Source organism: Falco rusticolus, chromosome Z (assembly GCF_015220075.1).
Source record: "Falco rusticolus isolate bFalRus1 chromosome Z, bFalRus1.pri, whole genome shotgun sequence".
In the NCBI taxonomy this organism is placed as follows: Eukaryota; Metazoa; Chordata; class Aves; order Falconiformes; family Falconidae; genus Falco; species Falco rusticolus.
The window spans coordinates 4,849,545-4,871,148 of NC_051210.1; positions in this window are offsets into that span (position 1 = coordinate 4,849,545).

Below are 21,604 nucleotides of genomic sequence, written 5' to 3' on the forward strand. Positions count from 1 at the left end.
TCAGGCGAATGGGAATAGCTGAGCTTATATTTGATCTTTTGTTGCCCATCATACTTCATACTTTTCATCCCTGTCATGCCACATCACACCAACATGACAGAGTAAGCTGCCTGAGCACCTTGACCTAGCTATTGCTGTCCCTCTGCCCTTCCCCACCCCGGCACTGACAGAGACTTTCCAGAGGTACCATAAGCAGGAATCTTTTCAGCCAATTCTTCATGATGCTATTTATAGAGCAAATTGTTACAAAAATAGCTCTGGAGCTGACATGTGTTTTTCTTCTCTAAGGTGGAAGATGACCTATCCCTCCCAGCAGTGCTCTTCGTGGGCTGATGCTTCCTGAACTGCTACTGTATAGTGCCATTCCTGGACTCTAATCTAAGTTTTACTGTAACAGACAGAAAAATGCATATTTTACCCTCCACATGCACTTCTGGGGCTGTTCCAGCAACTAGTCTCTGCGCTTGATGGAGGCAGGACAGGGACATGTTGCTGTGTGACTGAAACAGTCAATAGCTATGCTCTCAGAGAGACAATCAGGAGGGCAGCACTTTGTAACGATGTTTTTGATGCTAGTCTGTGAGTTTATTTGCTTCTTTAGTAAATTCAGGGATTTAAAGTCTTCCCAGCTCCTCCCTACATTCAAAGGCTGTTTATGGAGTCTGCTTCTGAATAGGTATGAAATGGCTAGGGCAGAAGGACTTAGATGTGAAAATAAGTTACTTCAAAAATTAGACCCAGATAATTTTCCTGTTCAGGAAAGACATGCTGGGCGAGAACAAGTCCTATTTTACTTTTCGCTGACAGTACTTGGATGGTCCTTACTGAGTGGTATTACCTGAAGCAAAATGTGTCATGTTATCTATCAGTCTGATGATAGACACATAGACACACATCTGTGTGCTAGATCCCATTGAAGAAAGCAACACCTGCTTCCCAATATTTTTACCAGGCATCTGAAAACCAGTAAAACATTTCATAGCAGAACACTTTCAGTGGAAAGATTTACTAACTCCAGAACCCTTTTTCTTCTGATGAGTGGAGACCCACACATGACAGCTTCAGATCATATTGATTTGCTTGGATCTTACTTAGCTGTTAGGAACAAGTCAAAGGGTCTCTTTAAAGCTCTGAGATAGTAAATTAAATTAATCTGAGCTACACCACTGTTCGGGTTTTTTGTTTGTTTGTTTGTTTGTTTTAACTTTCCTAGACACAGAGAATCATAGAAGTGTTGGTTGCATGGGACTTTTGAAGGTCATCCATCCCCCACTTGAAGTGGGACTATTGCCAGCACTAGATCAGGTCAGTGATGGATTTGTCTAGCTGAGTCTTGAAAATCTCCAAGGGCAAAGATTCCTCAGCCTCTCTGGGTCACTTCTAACCTGTACTTACTTTCTGATGAAGACTTCCTAATGTCCAATATGAAGCCTCAGACCCACAATCTGTGGCTGTTACCCTCTGTCAGATAGCCTGGCACTACCTGGAAGAGTTTGGCTCTCTGCCCTTGTAACACCTCTTCACACAATTGTTGGCTGTTATTGGACTGTCCCTTTGCTTCCTCTTCCCCAGACCAAACAAGCTCAGTCCCTCATCTTCTCCCCAAGTGTGACCTCCTCCAGGCTTCTGACTCTTTTGGTGTCTCTCCACTGGAGCTCTACAGCCTCTTCACAGCCCTCTTGAACATGTGACACATGACCAGACATAGCATTCTGCAGCCAACCTGCTGGCTACGCTCCCCCTAATGAAACTGAGTATGGAATTAGTCTTATTCATGATGAGGACTCTGTTAGCTCACCTTTGATTTGGTCTTCACTGCAACCCTCAACTTCCCTCCAGCAAGCAAAAGGAAATAGGATTTGTCCCTTTGCAGGACACATGGGCAAAATCCAACAAAATGAAATAATCTGGTGATCTCTTTTGCAAGAGTTAGCATTTAGCTCACTCTTACTTTAGCTCACTGTTCTCCCCTCCCCCTGTATTGTGCACAAGAACTAATTTTTCTGCCTTGTTTCATCCAAGCATCAATAGTGCTGCTGAACATGATCTACATTTACTTCTGTTGTAGTCTGGGAGTAGCTAACCTGCTTCCAACATGTGGTGGGACCATGCATCAGCTGGAGGTGCCAGCAGTACCGCCGCCCTCTATGTGATGGCAGCCACGTCCACGGACTGCTGAGGAGCCAGGGCAGGTCCATAAACAGCACCAGATCCCAGAGGCTTCTTTTTCTGGCATCGGTATGGGAAGTAGTAGTAGGAAGGGTCTACAATTTCCTGCATGATCACATCTGGTGTCTGCACGCTGTGTCGGTGCTCCTCTGACTTTTTGTGGTCTTTTGTCTTGTAATGTAATTAGGTTGGGTTTTGGGGGGACTTATAATTCTGCATACCTGATTACCTATTCTTCGTGAATGGATCTGCTTACTGATGGGTCTATTTATCTACCTGTTGGAAGGCTTTTACCTTCCTACACCGTGGTGTCTGGACAGGGGTAGAGAGCTGTATTCGGGTCTAAGAGAACTTGACTATCAGTGAAATTCCAGTAAGGATCAATGTGGCATTTGTGAGTGCAAGAAGGAAATTTTAGACAGTAAGATACATTCGTGTTTCCCAACACAGGTTAAAGTGAGGACTGAGTACATTCTGAATTATTTCAGAGTCACGCACTCAGCTGAATGCCATGTTCTCTTCAAGCCTCAAATAAATGTTATATGCAGAGCATACCTGTTCTTGATATTTTTTCATTCCTTTCTTTCTATTCCTTTTCACAACAAACTTTAGTAAACATAGAAAATGGGGTTCATTATACTGTGTAATATTTTTTTAAAAAATCTAGCTGAAAGGCTTTCTATATTTACGGTTCTATGAAAAAATGTGGCTAAAAATAGAAATGGTTTCCTCTCATCAAGGAATGAATCTGCCAAATGTTATTGCTATAGGAAATCTAAGTCACATTGGATTACCACCTGGCACTATCAAAGCTAAACTACTGTCAACTTTAAAGCAAGAAAAAAAAATGATCAAATTATCATGGGTTTATGAAATATGTTTAGAATCACGTTAACTCCTTTCAATCCTTTCATAGCACAGTGGAAATGAAAAAATTCTCTTTAGTGGAGCAATTTTTTGTAGCTGAAAAGGAGTTAAAAATGAAGAAAATCAGAAAAGTTCAGACTCACAACTCAAAGATCAAGGACAGAAGTTGACAGTGAGAAGAAGAGAAAGGAGTTAGCGTTACAATACAATTAATTATACAAAGCATGAATGTAATTTTGGGGTATGCTTGGGATCGGGTTTCTAAATTTACAGCTAATTTGACCATCAGATGAAGTTTTGCAGTATGACCTAACCAAATTGTAGAAGTCTACGATTCATTAAACTTAGAAGAGCAACTGTGCCCTTTTGAAAGGCCTCTGTTGATCAAAAATCATTTGCTTAGATGTGATCTTTTTTGTACACAATTTACATAAATATTGTTCAACCAATTTATATATCCAGCCTGCTGGGAAATCTTCATGAATGAGAAATCTCAATGCATAAAATAGAAATAACGTGCCCTATATTTACATATATGTGTGTGTATGTATGTAAGTAGAATTTTATTTATTATATAAATTAAGACACCAGTTTTAGAAGTAATTCCTCAGAATCAGTTTTAAGTTTTTAGCACCCACCAAACCATATGCACGTGGTCTTTGATTCATTCCTCCAGTTTCGTCAAGATGTCTGCATTTGGCTAAAGCTGAGGAGCAGTGTCTGCATTTTCTAAATGCTCAACATGCCCTTTGTTTATTTGGACCCCCTCTTGGCAGATGGAGAGGCTGCCTCAAGTATTTGGAGAATTTAAGACAGAGAAGCTGGTGTGGGTGTCTCCATGAGTTCTGGGAGCTCATGCAGCATGAAAGGGTGGCCTGAATTTGTTTTATCGTTTGTAGATCTCAAGTTATCACCACCTTACTACCTCAGTTAGGAGCAAGCACGGGCAATCAGGCAGCATCCTGGCCAGTTAACCATGCCCCTGATATGAATTCTGGGACTGCATCACATAGCCTCCAGCCTAGTAACTGATGCCTGAGAAATAGGAGAATATGTTTTTATTCTGGCCTAAATCTGTGCCTTGAAGCAGCATGGTGGGACCAATAGCATTTCTGCAGGGAGAATATATTTCATAGAACAGGAGTGTTAAATACAGTGTCCTGTCCGCTGGCCACTACCACCATCCCAGACAGACCAGCATAAAGGTGAAGCAACCTCTGATGTCTGATGCAATACCTGGAGATGATCCATGAAGCTCTAGGACATGAGAAAAGAATGTTGGAAAGCATGTGTTGTGTATTATGGTGCTGCAGTTCAAACTCAAAATTAACTTGTGTAATTTTGCATCTATACCTGTTGCATGGATCCTGTCCCCACTTCTGTCTTTGGTCTAATACTATATGTACTTATGCAAACCACTTGAGAGCATTTTAAAAGCTTTTATGCAATTTGTTTGACAGAAACTACAATCTCCGTTATTATCATAATTTTCTGAGATGTTGACCTTCTACCTCTCTTTACTTTTTTTCAAAAAAACCGAATTGTTTATTTAGATGCCTATGTAATAGCATAATGCCTGGTTTCAGATTTGCCACACTGAAAATATGGCATTGCCTTGAAACTGGAGAGGTTGAACTAGTTTTCCTATATTACATGCTGGTAAAGCAGGAGCCAGCCCAGGAAGATCATACTGAAGGAAATTTTTCAATTTGCAACGTGAAGCTGAGACCTTCTTACTTCATTGGGGCAAAATAAGGTTATCAGAGCAGCTGTCCTGCTTGTAGTTTCCAGCTTTTCCCATCAGGCTGGACAGTAATTGCAACCTTATCATTGAGATACCACCAAGGAAAATCCTTCTAAAGATTAAAACATTAAAGGGGTTGGTAAGTTTCCTTTCCAGCATAAAAGCAGAGGGACCATCTTTCAAGCCATTTTACCTCTATGGTACCAGTTAAAAATCAACATGATTTTACGTGGGTCAAAACACATCTGGAAAGAGCAAAAGGGACATTTCTGATCCCTGCTGGCACTCCCTCATTTGCGTGGTGGGAAAAAAGCATTTTCCAAGCAAGCCCATGACACTTTGGGGATCCAATTTTATACAGTTTTTACTGCGTGGAGAGTAGAGGAGAGGCTGTGAGTTAAAGTGTGCCCCTACAACACTATTGCCAACGTAATTTTTAAATTACATCACTTGAGCCCTGTTTACACACTTACGCTTTACCAAATGAACCTCTGTGAATCAGAGACAGCCTGTCTTTCACCGCCTAGCATACCCCACTGGAATGCAACTCACCAGTTTTAGCAATATACTTTTTAAATTTCGTTTTTAGCATCAGACTGAATGTGATCAAATCCCCTCCAGCTCCCAAATGCTCCTCTAGCTGTTCGCTGTGTTTTCCTGCTGGAGCCACAGCCCGATGCACATTCTCAGACTTGCTGATGAGTCACCCGACACAGGAGGATGCGGGGACGGAGCCTGCCCACTGGCCCGCGCAGCTGAAAACCAACACTAGTTGCTATTTAGATCAACAGCAGAAATGCCAGTGTATTTGCAACATTTTTAAGGATGCTTCAGGAAGCCAGAAGTTGAAAAAAAATATTCTCCTTCCCCAGTTTAATGCTGGATTTGCAGTGTTTACAAACAGCTGTTGCAACAGCCTCAAGCTCTGAAGAAATATGTGACACATCTGAGAATCTGACAGTCAAACCCAGCATTTGTTCCAGTGCATCCCTTCTAAGGCTCGGTGTAACAGGAGACGTGGTCCTCCTGGTATTTGTCACTGTGGCAGCTGTGTGCATGGCAGTGGCAATAGCTATGTGGTTACTTGCCCTGCTACTTACTGCAGCGAGTAGAAAGTAAGTCCACAGACGCGGGAATTCAGAATGTCTTTGCCACAGCCAGCAAAGGGTGAGGAGCAAAGACCACTGCAAAAATAATTCTATAAATAAAGGTATAAATACAAGGGTTCAGCAGGGGTCCGCATAGCAACTGGGGTATTAAAGGCAACAACACAGGGCTTGAAAACAAGGGTTGCAGCAGCCCCATTTCTTGCTTCTGTGAGGTTTCAGGGAAACAGCAATCCAACGTTGACTCGCACCCTGCACCTCTGCCTCACCATAGCTGTTCCTCCACCCGCTTTCCTGCTCACTCTGACATCCTGCAAAGAGAACTGGCATTTGCAATCCCTGCTGGGGCTGCAGGCGAATGCAAAGACCTCAGATCTCTTCCCCAGAGAGGTACGGTACAGTGTTAGGAGCAGAAGCAGCCACAGGAGCAGCACACTTTGCTTTGAGAAAACATACGACACAAATGATGCAAAGTGCACACAGAACTACATGGCAGCTGATTGATTAAGAAAATGCTTCAAAACCACTGAGCTGTGTTCAGTCAAGGGATGGTTTTCATTGCACAGAACATGTCAGGAGGGGAAGTGGCTATGCACAAAAAATATTACCAGATCTCTCTCCGCTGTCCCCAGCAGCTACTGGGTCAAACTTTGATGTTCTTATAGGATAAACTGTTGTTCCTAAAGCACTCCACATTAATTGGTGACAATGTCCCCTGCAGGTACTTTGAATTTTGCATTTTATGTTTTGGACAGGGCTTTTAAAATACCATCTTAAGGTTACGTTCTTTATATAACATCAGTGGCTTATGTTTGCACTACTAATGAAACACTATAGCTTTTAAAACACATGGAAAAAAAGATGCCTGGCATTTTTTACATAACCAAGGTTTAGAGCAAATAGATGTCAGGACTCAGGGATATTTTCACTTTTATCCCGTTAAACTTTACAAGTTTTAGCTGTGCTTCTGAATTCTTCAGAGAAGCTTTGAAATTCACAAGTTCATACAATTCGCAGAGCATCTGTTGTGAAAAATAAAGAGATTGTGACTTCTAATTTAAATAACTAAGATTTCCATTATTAAAAATAAAATCCTTGTTATTTAAAATAAATACCAGAGTAGTCAACATGGAAGCAATGTAAAAAAATCCAACTTTTGCATTTCAAGATAAGCAGGGAACTGGTATGAATTGGAGGACTCTCTGTAGTCTGTCAGAATTATCTCCATGTATATGTGGAACACACAATTAGAAATTAGGTGTCTAGTTGCCGTTGAAGCCTGTAGGAGTTCTGCACCAAGGCCTGGATCCCTAAGGTGCCCAGGCACCTATTAAAGTACCCTTTAAAGTAGCTAAATTCCAATAAAAGGAAAACAACTAAATCCTTTTCAAGAGCTGTGCCTCAATGATCTTTTGAGATTCTGAAAATCTTCTATTTGGAAAGTGTTTAACTGGGTGCCAGAAGCAAGTCTTGAATAGATGGAAAGCATGAGGGGAGAAGAGGGTGAAAGCAGGGAGCTTGGGAGTGGGGGACAGAGGACGTGCTCTCGGCAGAGGAACCTTCTGAAGAGGAGACTAAAAATCCTGAAGACGTGGGTGACAGTCGATGACATGGGGTTGCTTCAATTGCATTTGAGGTTTGTTCAACCCTTTGTGCGCTGAAAATCAGGAATAAATTTGCATGCATCAAATTCAGTGTGAATTTTGCACAGCCCTAGTTCAATAAGTTTCCTGAAGCTCGCTTTTGTTAACAGCCTCTTGTTGAGCGTCTTTCATGCAGAGATCTCAAAGCTTTATAAACGATGCTCTGTGAGGCTGGCTTCCCTTGACAGATTGCAGACAGGGACATAAAGTGGTGTGGTTTTGATCCTGACTTCTTCCTCAGCAGCCAGAGGGAAATGGCACAGTTGGGATGCTGCCCTTCCAGTGCCTCACAATTACCAAATACCACACCAACATGGATGTCCTCCCAACAACATATATTAGGTATAGTGTATTCTCATTTACATATGCAGGAATAAGCCCAAAATAAGATAACAGTCTTGTTAGAATTCCCATGTCCTGGGGTGAATTAACAAGTAGGAGGTCCCTGTTATTGCATTATTCTTTGCCAGCCAGGCTGTTCTGGTATATTTCTTATAGGTAAGAAGAATCAGGCTTTTATATCAGTTTCACCCATAATATTTTTATTCTTTCTTAAACACTCCTGTATTGCCAGCTGTTTTAGCCATGCTAAGGGAACATGTTGATTCAAAATGAAGTGATGCTCGGGAGTGTCACCTTAGGGTGACAGACCCAGGGACTGCTGGCTTAACAACAAAGACTTTAGAAAGGTGTTTTAAAGGTGTAAGTGGGCTGAGGAAAGCGCCACCCTAAGAGGATGAGGGAGAAGGAACTTGTGGTCAGCTTAAATGCATCTCTAACTACAACTTTTTTAGCAGACATTTTTTAATCACCCAGAACACTCCCACCCACCCACCCCCAACCACAAAGACACTTACCGTTTGAAGACACAATATTTAAATAAAGGTTCCAGGCCTTATCGCCTTCTTTTGTACTTCTGCACTGTGTAGAAAAGATTCCCTTTAGCTGCTACATGAGCAGCAAATTAGGCGAAGATTTTTTCCCCAAGATTTCAGGGACATCGCTGTCTCTTCCCTATCTCTACCAATGCTTCCTATAGTCAACCTATAGCACTTTTTGCTATTGCAAAACTATGTTGTAAGGGTAGGCCCCCGCACCTCCATAGATGTTCCACGTCTCACTCAGGCCAGGTGCACCCAGCAGAGCACGATCCATTTGAGTTGCAGGGTGGTTTTTTTCAGGTTTAAGAGATAAACTTTAGCTTCTCAGGCTTTGGGCTTCTTCATTATTGCTTCCTAAGTTGTCATGGTTATCATTTGACATTCTGTCTAAATTCTTTTTCTGCTTAACAACTCTTGTACTCTCTTTTTTGTACCCTGAATAAACAGGCTGCTTGAAACTGGAAAAGGGGGGGTGGGGGGTGGGGGGGTGGAGCAAACATTTATGTGCAGAGGAAAACATTCACAAGGGGCTGAAAGACATTTTTGACCCACAAAAAAACCCCCACAGACTAATAGACTGTGTGCTGTGACCAAAATGTCACTATTTTTAAGGTGTCTGACTTATACCTGCCTCACATAATGGTTACTCTGAAAGGGGTTTTGGCAGCCAGTTGCCCACTAAATATGAAGCTGATTTTCTGTATTATTTTTATTTGTTTTACATTGTGGTTAGGCTTTCAAACTTTTTTTTTGGGGGGGGGGGGAGGGGGGTGTGGTGGGGGGAGAGGGGGGTGTGGTGGTGGGGAGGGGGTGGGGAGGACAGAGCGAGGGAGAAAAAAAGAAATAACCCAAAGAGATGCAGAGAGATAGAAAATTAGAAGGATAATTTACACACACAGACAACCCACACAGGCACACCAGAGAATTCAAAAATAGGATAGCAGAGAGGATTCATAAACAGCCCCTTGAAAACGCGCACTCCCTTTTCCTTAGGAAAACACACCGTCTCTCCAAGGAGTATCCTGAGCACAGAGCGCTGCAGATCTGTCATGACAAGGTGTGCTGGTGCGGCGGCTGTCTGCAAACTTGGCTCCGGCACTGCTCAGCCCGGCTCCTCTCCCTGTTAGCTCAGCAATTTCCCAGTGGTCAGCCCGTCTTGCCATAATCACACGCTGGCGCCACAAGTGCGTTTCTTAACTGTACGCTGTACCTTGTAATGAATGCATACTAAAATACACTAAACTGCTCCGATTCTGGAGCAGCCATGACCTCAGACTTGACAGCTCAACACCATATTTGCTTATATAGGGTACCTGATAAAAAGGATGCCAGATGCAATGAATGGAGGGTTTTTCTCTCTGTCTCGCTCCCTGTTGATTTTATGGTACATGGAGTATGAGCTATTTCATTCTCATTCTGCTCATTCCATGGGTTTAAGGTGGGTTACCAGGAGTCAAGAAGATGGTCTGTGCAAGATGTGGCTGGCCAGAGGAGATAAGGACAGGCGTTTTGGAAAGTGTTTCTCTTAGGCAGAGGAGAAAAAGTTTCTATTTCTTCGACAGTTACACACTTGTCCTTCCAGCACACGGCTTGTCATGCACCCAACAAGGAGTGAGCAATGTCAAATTATGTAAAGACCTGATTTCGCTGTCAGACTTTGCTGTAACTTATAAATGAAGGTGCTCTGAGCTTTAGAGCCCCCACCCCAAATGTAAATTATGGTTGATTTTCCATTTGATAAGGGCTCACATTTCACAAGCCTCATTCAAACTCGGCAGGACTGTCTTTTTTCCCATTGCTTTCATGTTATCAAGTGCAACAAGCCACAATATCAGGGCCTGCATCAAATGTAACAATTGAAGAAAATCCACAGACAAAACACACAAAACACACAAAATCCGAGCAATGATGTGTAGGATGACTGAGGTTAAATTCAAGTAGTTTTCCGCAGCTGTTATGTTTTGGATGCAGCTAACATGAGGAAACCTTGAATCTAATTTTCGAAGTATTTATCTTTTAATTTCTTTCTCACAGCCACCTGATGGTTAAAGAGCCATAATTCACAAGAGAAGGTTCCTAAAAGCACCTTAGATTTTGGTACTGTTAGCTGTAGCTGCTATTATCATAATTCTACTACAACAGTAATGATTTGTCATCATTTAAAAAAAAAAAAAAGGGTTAAGGAGTCCTTACAAACCTGCAATCATGGTATATTTTGCATGATAGTTTTACCTAGCTTTCATGGAACACTCAAAATTCATTAAGTATTTTGCTTTGCCTTTGTTTTGAAGAGCAAAGTAATTTTCCAAGCTATTTTAGGGGCCTTGGGGGGACAATGCTTGCAGGGTTTCTGGTCAGGTGGATCACTGTGTGGGTCCACACTGCCTCGCCATGGCAGACCACCTTGCTCCCCATAAGAAGCTCTTGTAAACATTCTCCACTATAAAACGCACAGCTAACTTTTTTTTCCCTTGGTGAGACCTGTAGGTTTACTGCCAGCCCTTTTCAGTTTAGATGCATTAGATGCAGTGTCCTCCTCATGTAAAATCCTTATCAGATATCTGAACTATGTTAGACTGAGCTGTGACCTGACTCTTTTAGTTTTTTCAGAAGGTTTTATAGCAGGGATATTCCTCTTAATTTACAATTGCGTACAAGAAAGAGTTCAGGCTGGGGACCTTGGTTTGCCTTGGCATGACCCCAAAGGATGAAAGCAACGCAGTTTCTGCTGGAGTGGCATTGCCTTTGGGTCTGATTGCAGTCTATGAGGTATGAGTTTTCCCAGGCACAACTGGGAGGGTTGTCGGCCTTTCTGTAGGGTGTCTCTGGCCATGGGGGACAGCTGAAGTTGAGTCACCTCTTGCCTGGAGCCACCTGGGTGGAACATGGGCTGGTGGTCCACGTTTTTCATTCCACCAGTGCAAAGATGCTGTAACTCAACCGAATTGGCTTTAGAGCTTCTTTGTATGTGGAGGCAGATGGTGGTAAAGAACTGTTCTGGCTGCCTTTGTTCATTCACCCAGCCTGCCCAGGTCAGCAGGACTGTTTTGGTGAACATAACTTAGGGCAGCCTCATGGTGGAGGCAGTAACCCTAACACTGACCTTCCCTGCCTGGCTCCTTTGTGCAAGATAGCTCAACTGCATCTTATGAAAGGTTGGAGCTTTTTTTTTTATTTTTTTTCTCCTTTCTTATTTAGATGCTGAATTTAGGCAGCACAGCAGAGTGAATGACATTTATGCGAAGTGATATTATTTCTCATATTTTCCCTAAACTTGAAAATTCTGGCATTGATTCCTTGCTCACTTCCCACTGCACTAAACTGGTACTTCTCAGATACTGACAGCCATGCACATAAGGTGAATGAAGATTGAGACAATTGTCAATCTATCCGGTAGAAGTGCTGGTGCCTCAAAGTTTTTTGTGCAGACTCTATTCTGATGCTGGTAAGAATTGCTATTACACTCAATTAAACATTTTCCTGACTGGCTGCTTTCTCTTTGATTGCTTTCTATTTTAGGGGGGGAGGGGGGTATAAAGTAAAAATAATTATAAAGTATATTTTAAAATTAACACAAGCAGCTCTATTTGCATGTGAAAAATTATATACTCAGGGGAGAAATAGGCTGAGGTTTGCATTGACAATCTATTTTGGCACAGACCATGTGAAATCACATGGAAGAAGTTTGTATCTGTAAAGGAAAATTTTATAGACACACCAAACTCAAGAAATTGAGTTAAATATCCACAGGAGAGATGCAGAAAAAGCGCACTGAAGACATCGGCTAACAAGGGCCTTTGCAGGACACTGTGACTCTGCAGCTGGAGGAAGAGGAGCAGCACGAGGATGCCAGCATGGCCAGCGACACCAGCCTTTTGAAATACTGACTTCGGCCAACATTTCTAAAGTCGAGGGGTCTCGTTCAGCAATCTGGAACAGCTACAGCACCTCTAAAAAGCCTGCAACATGTTATGCAGATGGATCTGCATGAAGTTAATGCTGAATTGAATTAATTTGCATAGCATTAGTTCTCACAGACTAGTAAGTGTTTTTCCATTCCTTTGTACATTGTAATTCCAGCCAGACACTTTTTTTTCTTTTTTTCTTTTTTTTTTTTTTTTCAGCTGCAACTTCCCTTCAACACAGCCATGGCTCCATGTCCAGCCATCATTCTCTAATAAACTGCAGTACCGATCATTTCTATAGTCAGCGACTGGGATCAGAACCCTGGACAAAATCTGGACTTTGCTGTGTGGTTTCTGCTTCCTTTATCGCATATGGTATACGGTGACTGCATTACCCTTAATAAGTGTCCCACTCAGCCTCAGACTGATGTCCTTTTAACAAGGCACAGCTAGATAGACGTGTGGATCTGCTCCAGGAGAGATGGAAGGAAAGGGGAAGAAATGAGAAAAGAACAAGTGAAACTTTCTGCACAGCCGAGCAGCAAGTTACTTCCCCTCATGCAAAGCACAGGAGTGGGCCCATAGCTGGCTATGCTACCCTGCCAAAAATTGAAGGGAAGGAGATTAAAGAGAGACCCAAGCCCCTGGACAGAACTGTCGGGGTGCTCCTTGCACAAAGGGTGAGCAGGGATGGGCAGTGAGGGCAGGGGAGACGTCCCAGGGAGAGGCAGCCCATGCTGGATGGGAACATCAGGCTGACAGGGCTTCTGGTCAGAGCTGCAGAGATGTGTCAAGGAGACAGAGGTGCCACCCAGCTGCCAGAGAGAGAGCCACCTCCTCAGCAGCAGTGGGGAAGGGAGAAAGCTGCTTTAAAGTCATGGAGGCACAGAGGAAAATATTTGGGAAAAAACCAAATTGCAAAGGACCAGATGCTATTATTCAAGGAAAATGGCTTTAATATTTTCAACAAGCCCTCTAAAAGGCTCTGACTTTGCTGGTATACAACAAACAGTTATTTTTTTCTGTGTGCAGCCACCGTGTTTGTTAGTAGGAGAAAGAGGCATCGAGTATACGCCCTTGGGTATGTACTACAGGCTATGAAATAGAGATGACTGAACTGATCAGAAGGATCTTTAAGAGGACACTGAGAAACAGGATGCTGGTTGCCAAAGCTTGACCAGTATATACAGGATAACCTGGATGCGTGAGGATCAGTATCCAGGCAGAGAACCACGCTCCCTCCTTGCTTTCCAAGGATCTGTCATAGCTGCAGTCAAGGCTCTGCTGTTGCACATGGAGTTGCAACACAGGTCAGCGAGAAAGCTGGGCTGGCAAGGTCTGTCGCCAGAGCTGCAGGGAGCATCTGGCAGACGAGGTGATGCAGGAGATGATGGCCCATCTCTTCGAGGAAGGCAGCCATTTGAACCACCACCCCCACCCCCCCACCACCCTGGGGGAAAAACTGAATTAGAAGATGTGGGAAGTCAGAGAGGGAAAGTCAAACAACATAAAGAGAGGGAGAAACAGAAGGTTATGCCTCGTGCCAAAGGGAAGCAAAAGACTAAGCCTTGAGCTAAGAAGGGGGGAAAGGCCAGGTCTGTGTTCGCAGGGAAGAAAAAGTAAAAGGTTTGAGCACAAAATCAAAAGGAAGGGAAAGGACAAGCTGAAAGCCAGAGGAGGAGAGAGGGCAAAAATAAAGTCAGAGAGAAGAAAGAAGTACAGTGTGTTAACAGAGAGCCTGCTGAATAGGAGGCAGGATAATTCTCTCAAAAGTAAAAAATTTGATCTCCTCGTGTTTTCAACATAGCCAAGCATTTCTGTAGTTAAAAATGGGAACTGGGCTAGAACACACAGAACATGTTATAATCTGCTTATCTCAGTGCACTTGAAAGCAAAGCAGCCGTTTTTGTCACTTGCGTGACATTACTAATCCCGTGCCTTTTGTACCCACAAGCAAATCTTGGTATGGCTTGGCTCTGACTTGCAGTGTGGACACGAGAAGAAGAAAAACCTGTTAGGGCTGCAGACACTCAGAAGTGTGAAGAGTTATGTTTCTAGAAACCTGGCTTTTGTTGGGACAGTGGCAATGTGCTTAGAGTAAAATAGTAATGCGTCATAATGGGAAGAATAAAATCTCGCAGAAGACAATGGTAACTCAAATATTTACAGGTGAAACAAGTAATGAAGGTGGAGATGTTGTCAGATCTAAAGATAAACAGAGAACCAACAATTTTAAGTGACTAACATAAAATTACAAGAGTACACATTCTACCTAAGGAGTCTAAATTCATCTGCTATAAAGCCAGGAATATGTGAGTACGTACTGCACATGCTACTTATGAGGAGTCTATTTACACCCAGGAAAAGAATACAATAAAGTTCCTAGATGCATGATTTATCCTGGCAGAAAATAGAAGGACACATAGCTCCTCTGGATGTTTCTTTAGAAGATGACTTTGGAAACGGTTTAACGAAGGCATGTTAACTATCAGTTTCATTTGCTGCTCTGCTGTGGAGCACAGTGGACAGGCTGCAGCATTAGAGTGCAACGTACAGTAGGCTTCACAAGAAATGTGCCTTTATCTTCAAAGTAGCAGATTTATTGATTTTAATAAATAGAAAATATCTACCCGGACATTAGACAAACACAGACTAACACAGACTGAGAAAAAGCTGATAATTGTATTAAACTGACTGAGTTTTTTGTTACATGTGTTTGGGAAATTTCCAATAACACAGAGTGCCAAAAGGCCTGCTTGTGAGTCTGACAAAAATCCCACAGAACTAAACAAGATAAATATTATATGATTTTTCTTAGGCACAAATTGTGCTGCACTGCGCGAGTATAAGGGCAGGTTTCTGAGCCTTGCTTGGGCAATGTAACACTCACCTTTGTAGGCAGTGCTGCTGTTACTGGGACAGATGTCAGTACAGCAGATGCGCTACCTGAACGCCTGCAGAGCACAGCCCATCCGTTGAGCTGGGAAAAAACGCTGTCAGGTTGTCCCCCAAGAGCAATGGCCATGGTTGCAAGGTCTTGTTTCCTTCAGGGTTCTAGGTCTGTGCCTAAAAGCAGGCTTGATGGGATTAGCACATTATAAAGCTCTTCAGGGATAGATAATGAGGATTTCTGCTCACATTTCCAGTAAGTAATAAGAGTCTAACAAGGTTTACGGAGCTAGTGCAAGTGGAATTTTAGAAGCTTTTGCTTTAGTGCATGACCAGATGGTGGTGAGAAGAAGAGTGGTCGGGCTTCCGCGGTGGAAATTGTGACTGACTGGGTGATGAAATAAAAGCATTTGGGAAAGGAGAGTGGGAAGGCACCGGACTGCGATAGCTCGGAGTCGGAGGAGTGAGTTTGGGGTAGAGGCAGAGAAGTCTGCACCACCACAGCAAACTTCAAGCAACTGCTACGTGTAGGAGCTCTGTTTCACTGGTGGCACAGCTAGAAAGTATGTACTGCAGAAGGCACAGCTCTGAATTGTGGGAAGTGAGGGAGGCATAAGGACACACGCAGAGCAAAGAAAAAACAAAACGTCACGAGGCTCATCATTAAATAAGCATCCTTCCTCTGATCTACTAAGTGAAGTGGAAGTCATATGAAAAAAAAAAAAAAAAAGAAAAGAAAAGTGATCATGCCATTAAGTCAGTACCATAATGTGTCTATATATATCCAAGGGGACTGAATTCAGTGTGCATAAGGTGCCTAAATTCTTCCAACACCTCACTGATGATCATGCTTTTCATGAAGCTTGCATGAACGTGTGTGTATGCATGTGTAATTAAGCGTAAAGTGAGATCCCTCAGAGACACAGAGGGATCTTTGAGAGCTGATCCAATTGTTCACAAGATCTAGTTCAAACCTCAGGGCTGATTCTGTGCCAGCAGAAATAAAAGGGAGTGGGCACAGTTACTGATACACATATGCCATTGTACTGGGGTGTCTAAGTCAGCAAGAGTGGGGTCTGCACACCGAGGAACCTTGGCTTTTGAGATGAATGCTGGGATATTTGCCCCAGGATGTTTTTCAGAGATGTGAAAACATGGTGCAAATGGAAGGAAGTTTAAATCCAAGTGTTTCAAAGTGAAGGGTGACTCTAATCTTAACTCCTGGCTTTGGTGGAGGGAGGAGGCCAGATGGTGTGATTAAAGGGCAGAGAGTGTCAAGGTTATCCGTAATTACCATAATTTTGCATTTCTTGAGCTATTTTAGTTTGTGTCATGATGTTAATGTTATTTAAAGTACACTCATTTTTTTTGCTTGTTTGTTTTAGAAAAGAGATGAAATTGCAAATTTAAGAAATATATCCAAATTCCTGCAGTATTCAGAGGGCTCCAGACCTGCAGCTCTGAGCCAGCCTCCGAGGAGGCAGGGCCAGCAAGGCAGGCAGGCTTTGAACAAGGCTCTGCTTTGGCTTTGTACTTCCTCTTTTCTTGTTTCTCTCACGGCAGCACGAGTAGTGGATAGCGTTCTTTCTTGGTTTTTCTTTTTCTTTCTTTCTTTCTTTCTTTCTTTCTTCCTTCCTTGCTTCTTTCTTTCTTTCTTTCTTTCTTTCTTTCTTTCTTTCTTACTTTCTTTCTTTCTTTCTTTCTTTCTTTCTTTCTTTCTTTCTTTCTTTCTTTCTTTCTTTCTTTCTTTCTTTCTTTCTTTCTTTCTTTCTTTCTTTCTTTCTTTCTTTCTTTCTTTCTTTCTTTCTTTCCCTCAAACAACAGAAACACTTAAATACCAGCTGGTTGTTTTCCAAGGCTTGCTCCTTCTACACATTCTCTGTTTGTATTTTAATGCATGTAAAATGATTACAAGTAACACTTGACATGAGCCATAAGCATGTGCACCTACAGTTTGAGCATCTCACGATGCTTGTCATAGAAGATAGGTTTTACAGCTTTTTTTTTTTAGGTACTGGTAACTTTTTCTGTGGTGGTGTTGAGATAGTGGAGCAATGTTCAGCATCCTTTCGTGTGAGCTACCATGCCTGTCACAGCAGTCCACCGTTTAGCAGACGGTGGTGAGCAGGGTGAGTGGCTGCAGAGCACAATCCACTGGTCTTACTTAGGCCAGGAAGACTGTCTGTGGGTGGAAAGTGAAAATGGTGGTCTTCTCAGCAGAGTAAAGGAAGTCTCACCAGAGGACAATAACTGAAAGGAAGTGCATATGGAAACATCCCATCACCCACACTGAACTGCAGTAAAACCTCATGCAGCTGAAGGAGGTTTATGGGATCTTTGAAGCATAGCCACCCACAACTGTCATCAGACCAATCTGTGTGGGTTTTTTTTAATAGTACTTTGGGTTTTTTCCCTCCTTTTTTGATTGGCATGCATAAGCTCTAACATTCATGTATGTGTGTGTATATATATCCATAAAGAGAGAGAGAAAACATGCACGTTTTTGTCCTTCATCCTGCCCATGTTCCAAAATAAGATGAAGAATATGTTACAGAAAATAATTTTGTTCACCCAAAAACTGAATAAGAAAGTCCCCAAAGATATCTGACAAGTGGGACTCCCATCATGGTCGAACATTTAAGAGGAGTTGTGTCACGGTCATGATTTAGCGTATACAGAAGTCATGATCTTGCTCCCTTGAAACTGCTAGCCTAACTTCAGCTAGCATCAGCAGAAATGCAATCAAGTTCAAGTGACATTTCATTTTTATGGTCTAGGGCCAAATCCTCATTTGTTCTTGTTTCTTTTTCAGTTTTTATTTAAAAGCTGACCCTTAGATGTCTGGGTATGGGGCTCTGGGGTTGAACTGCTATAGCTGGATGAAATATTTTCAGCTTGGTGCATAGCTAGCCTGCTTTAGGTTTCATCTGAAGAACACCACTCAGATGCAGTTTTCAGATAACTATAATCCCACCTTTGATGAATTTGAGTGTGGTAAACAGAAAGCATGAGTTGTTGACATTTCTTTGAAAGATCTGCATTTTATTTAATATGTTTTGCCCCCTTCCTGCATGATTTTTTGTGTATTTGCATTCGCCGCAGCTTTATTTACATAAGGTCCAGCTAAAAATGGATTTTTAAGTCATTTTCTAAGAAACTGTTCCTGTTCAGTGGAATGAGCAAGTAATGAATAAATGAAGTGCTTAAATCCAACAGGTATGTACCTTAGCTGGCTTGTTAAAAGAGACATGGTCTCAAAAGCACAGTCATAAAGAAGAAACACAGCATGTTTCCATCCATCCAGAGACCAGGAAAGTTGCCATCTGACAGGGATGCCTAACATATGACAGCAACAGCTACCACTAACACAAGCCATCCTCTTCTCTCCATCCTTTCCAAGTCCCTCTGTCTGCCATTGCACATGCCCAGACACAACCCAGGTCCTCGGTGTGGGCCACGTCGGTTCTAAAAGTTTGCTCTGCTCAACATGCCATAGTGCTACATGGTTTAGGCAGTAAGGGGAGGCCACTGCAGTCATCTGTTAGGGGATGGAAATGCATGATGTGGGACAGGATAGCAGTGGGGCCAGGGTCATGCCTTAGAGATGTGCGTAGAAATATGCAGTCTCATCAGACTTAACATATGTCTGAAGCCCTTCTGATATGACACAGTACAATCCATGCACTGGGCTGCAAGGGCTGAAAGACACCATTAAAGAAAGTTTTTCTTCATTTATTTAATGTCACGTCAATAAAGGAACCCAAACCACCCAAAACTCCTAACATGTTAGGTCACTCCAGTTATCCTAAGACAGAATATGAGCAAAGCAAGGGAATGCAGTGTTCAGGACGAGCCTCCATTCTCCAACACGGCAGTCGCCTTGCACCCCACAATCAGACACAGTCCACAGCAACATATGTGAGCCTGTCCTTCTCCCCTGCCGTCCGCTTCCTTCTCCTCCCACCGCCCACAGGTGCCCGTGCCCCGATCTCCCCTGGCAAGGGATCTGGTGATGCAAGCAAGAAGAGGCAGGTTGATCTTTTGAAGTTGGGGGGTGTGTGGGGTGTGTAGGAGGCTTGGGGGGGAAAGAGGAAAAAGAAAGGTCTTCCAATTGCTGCCAATTTTCAGTTTGCCAAGCAATAAACAAAACCCCTAGAGCATCCAGCTCCTTCAGAATTGCCATTTTTATCCACGCTGCTCCACCAAGCTGCTTGGAGCGGTACCCGCAGTACCCTGACACTCAACCACAGGAGGGTGTGGCTCCTGCTTCTGCTGGGCGCAGAACAGGGAAGCTATTTATTTCGGGTGCATCTCTGTTCAATGAGTCATGTTTCGACTGGAAAATTGGCCACAGCTTTCTCGCAGATCTTTGTTGCCAGCAAAGCTGGCATGTTACCCAAATCCTCCCAGCTCCCTTTCTCCCCCCACCCCCCAACTCCCTTCCCCAGCTTGGGCTGCCTTTACATTGTTAAAGACCCCGTTTAATAATAGTCATTGTTCCATGTTAACCTTGAGAGTCAGGGAGAAAGGACAGTGAAGGGCGTAGCTGTGTGCTATAATGAGCATTTGGTGCTATAGCAGGTGGGAAAGGCTTTGGGGATCTGGGCAGATTAGAAAGAGAGGGGGCTCTAGCAGATGTTGAAGCAGGATGATGTATTGCTGTTCACTCTGGGATTCAGACAATACCAGCACAAAAGTAGAACAGGGAAACGGGGAAAAAAAATTGATCCCTTCTGATACAAACTGGGCTAGAAACCAGACATGCTTGAAAGTGAGCATTTAAAAAAGACAAATATGTTTCCAGGCCCAGCACCTTCTCCTCCCTGTAACTGCCAGATTTGTCTTTTAAAACACCATCTCAGATTTGATTTATTTTACATTAACTTAAGCCTTGAAGCGTTACATACACCTTCTCCTTCCTTCCCCCTCCTCCCAGGCAGAAATTGGAAACGAATGCACCTGAACTTCGTCCTCTGCTAGCCAGCCCAGACAGGACACATGCAGCAGCTGTAAATAAGGTCTCACCTACGTACCAAAGGTCAAAGGTACTCAGAAATCCAAATTCCTTTCTTCAGCTCTTATGGCAACAAGGCAAAATCTTTCCATGGCGTGATTCCTAGTCTCGTTATCCCATAGAGCAGTCAACTTCAAAAGTAAGCGACACAAAATTGCCCATGAACTAGATACCCATATAAAAAAATGTACATTCAGAGGACTGAAAAACAGATCTGAAATGATGAAACTTTGTCCTATGGAGGACTAACACCTCAAGAGGCAGTGGTGTATCTTTTGTAATAAATAATCTGCAGAAGATGAAAGAAAGTCAGGCTTAGCTTTGACCTTGATTTTCTGGAATGTAAATCAAAGTTGGATATTGGATGCACAGCACATTGAAAAGTGAAGTTTTTTAAGGCAGATACCTAAATATGGATATAGGACCTTAGTTTTAGAGTCCCACTAGAGTTGAAAATCTAGGCCTAATTTCTGTTTCTGTTTGCAAAAATGTTGTCAAGAAACTCGCATCTTTCTGAAGTTTATTAGATAATTAAAATTGTTCTCTGTGAAATAATTTCTGATCAGCAGATCATCCACTTTTGCATTCTTTACATGTGAGTAATACACAAAATCTGGGTTACTTGGTCTTGCCTGGCATGGCTCTGTGCACCGACTAATGAACGCATCTGAAATTGTGGCTGTGAAGAGTTTATCTTCAGAGCATCCCATGGACATCTGTGGGTCGGGACAGCGGCAGCTGAGAAACAGCTCAGGCCAACGCTTTCCAGCACCCTGGAAATCCTTCAGCCCTCCCTGATTTCTGACTCCGTAAGACTGCCAAAACCCCCAGCAACAATAACTTATATAATATAATCACATAACAAGAAATAGTGTAATACAATAACAATAACAAGAAACACGATAAAACAACATAGGGTATTACTATATCTATTATCCTTCATGGGGCTGCCTATTAAAGGGGGAAAGTGTTCTGTTTCCTACAGGCATCAGCTTTAATATTTAGATGGCTAAATAATGGCATGCCGCAGGAATACATGAAAATGAAAGGAAAGTACAACCTTTTGGTAATAGTTCATAGTGATCTCATCCACCTGTAAATCCAAGGTTGAGCTTGAATTAACAAGGGCTTTTCTGATAATCACCAGCCAAAGCTTTCCTTCTCCAGCAGAAGCTCTCTGCTACTCTCCTCAGTAACTGCTGGCCAGGGGAGGCTGTGCCAGGGGTCTGGCTGTTGTTCCTGCCCCTGAGGCTCTGCAGGTGATGGCAGAGAATGTCCTCTTCCAGGCTCCTCTCGCCTCTGGACAAAGGGATGCGGTGTTACTCTCCGGCAGGAGCTGGGGGCAAAAGTGCAGGTGAGGCTTTCTCCCTTGTTACATATAGACGC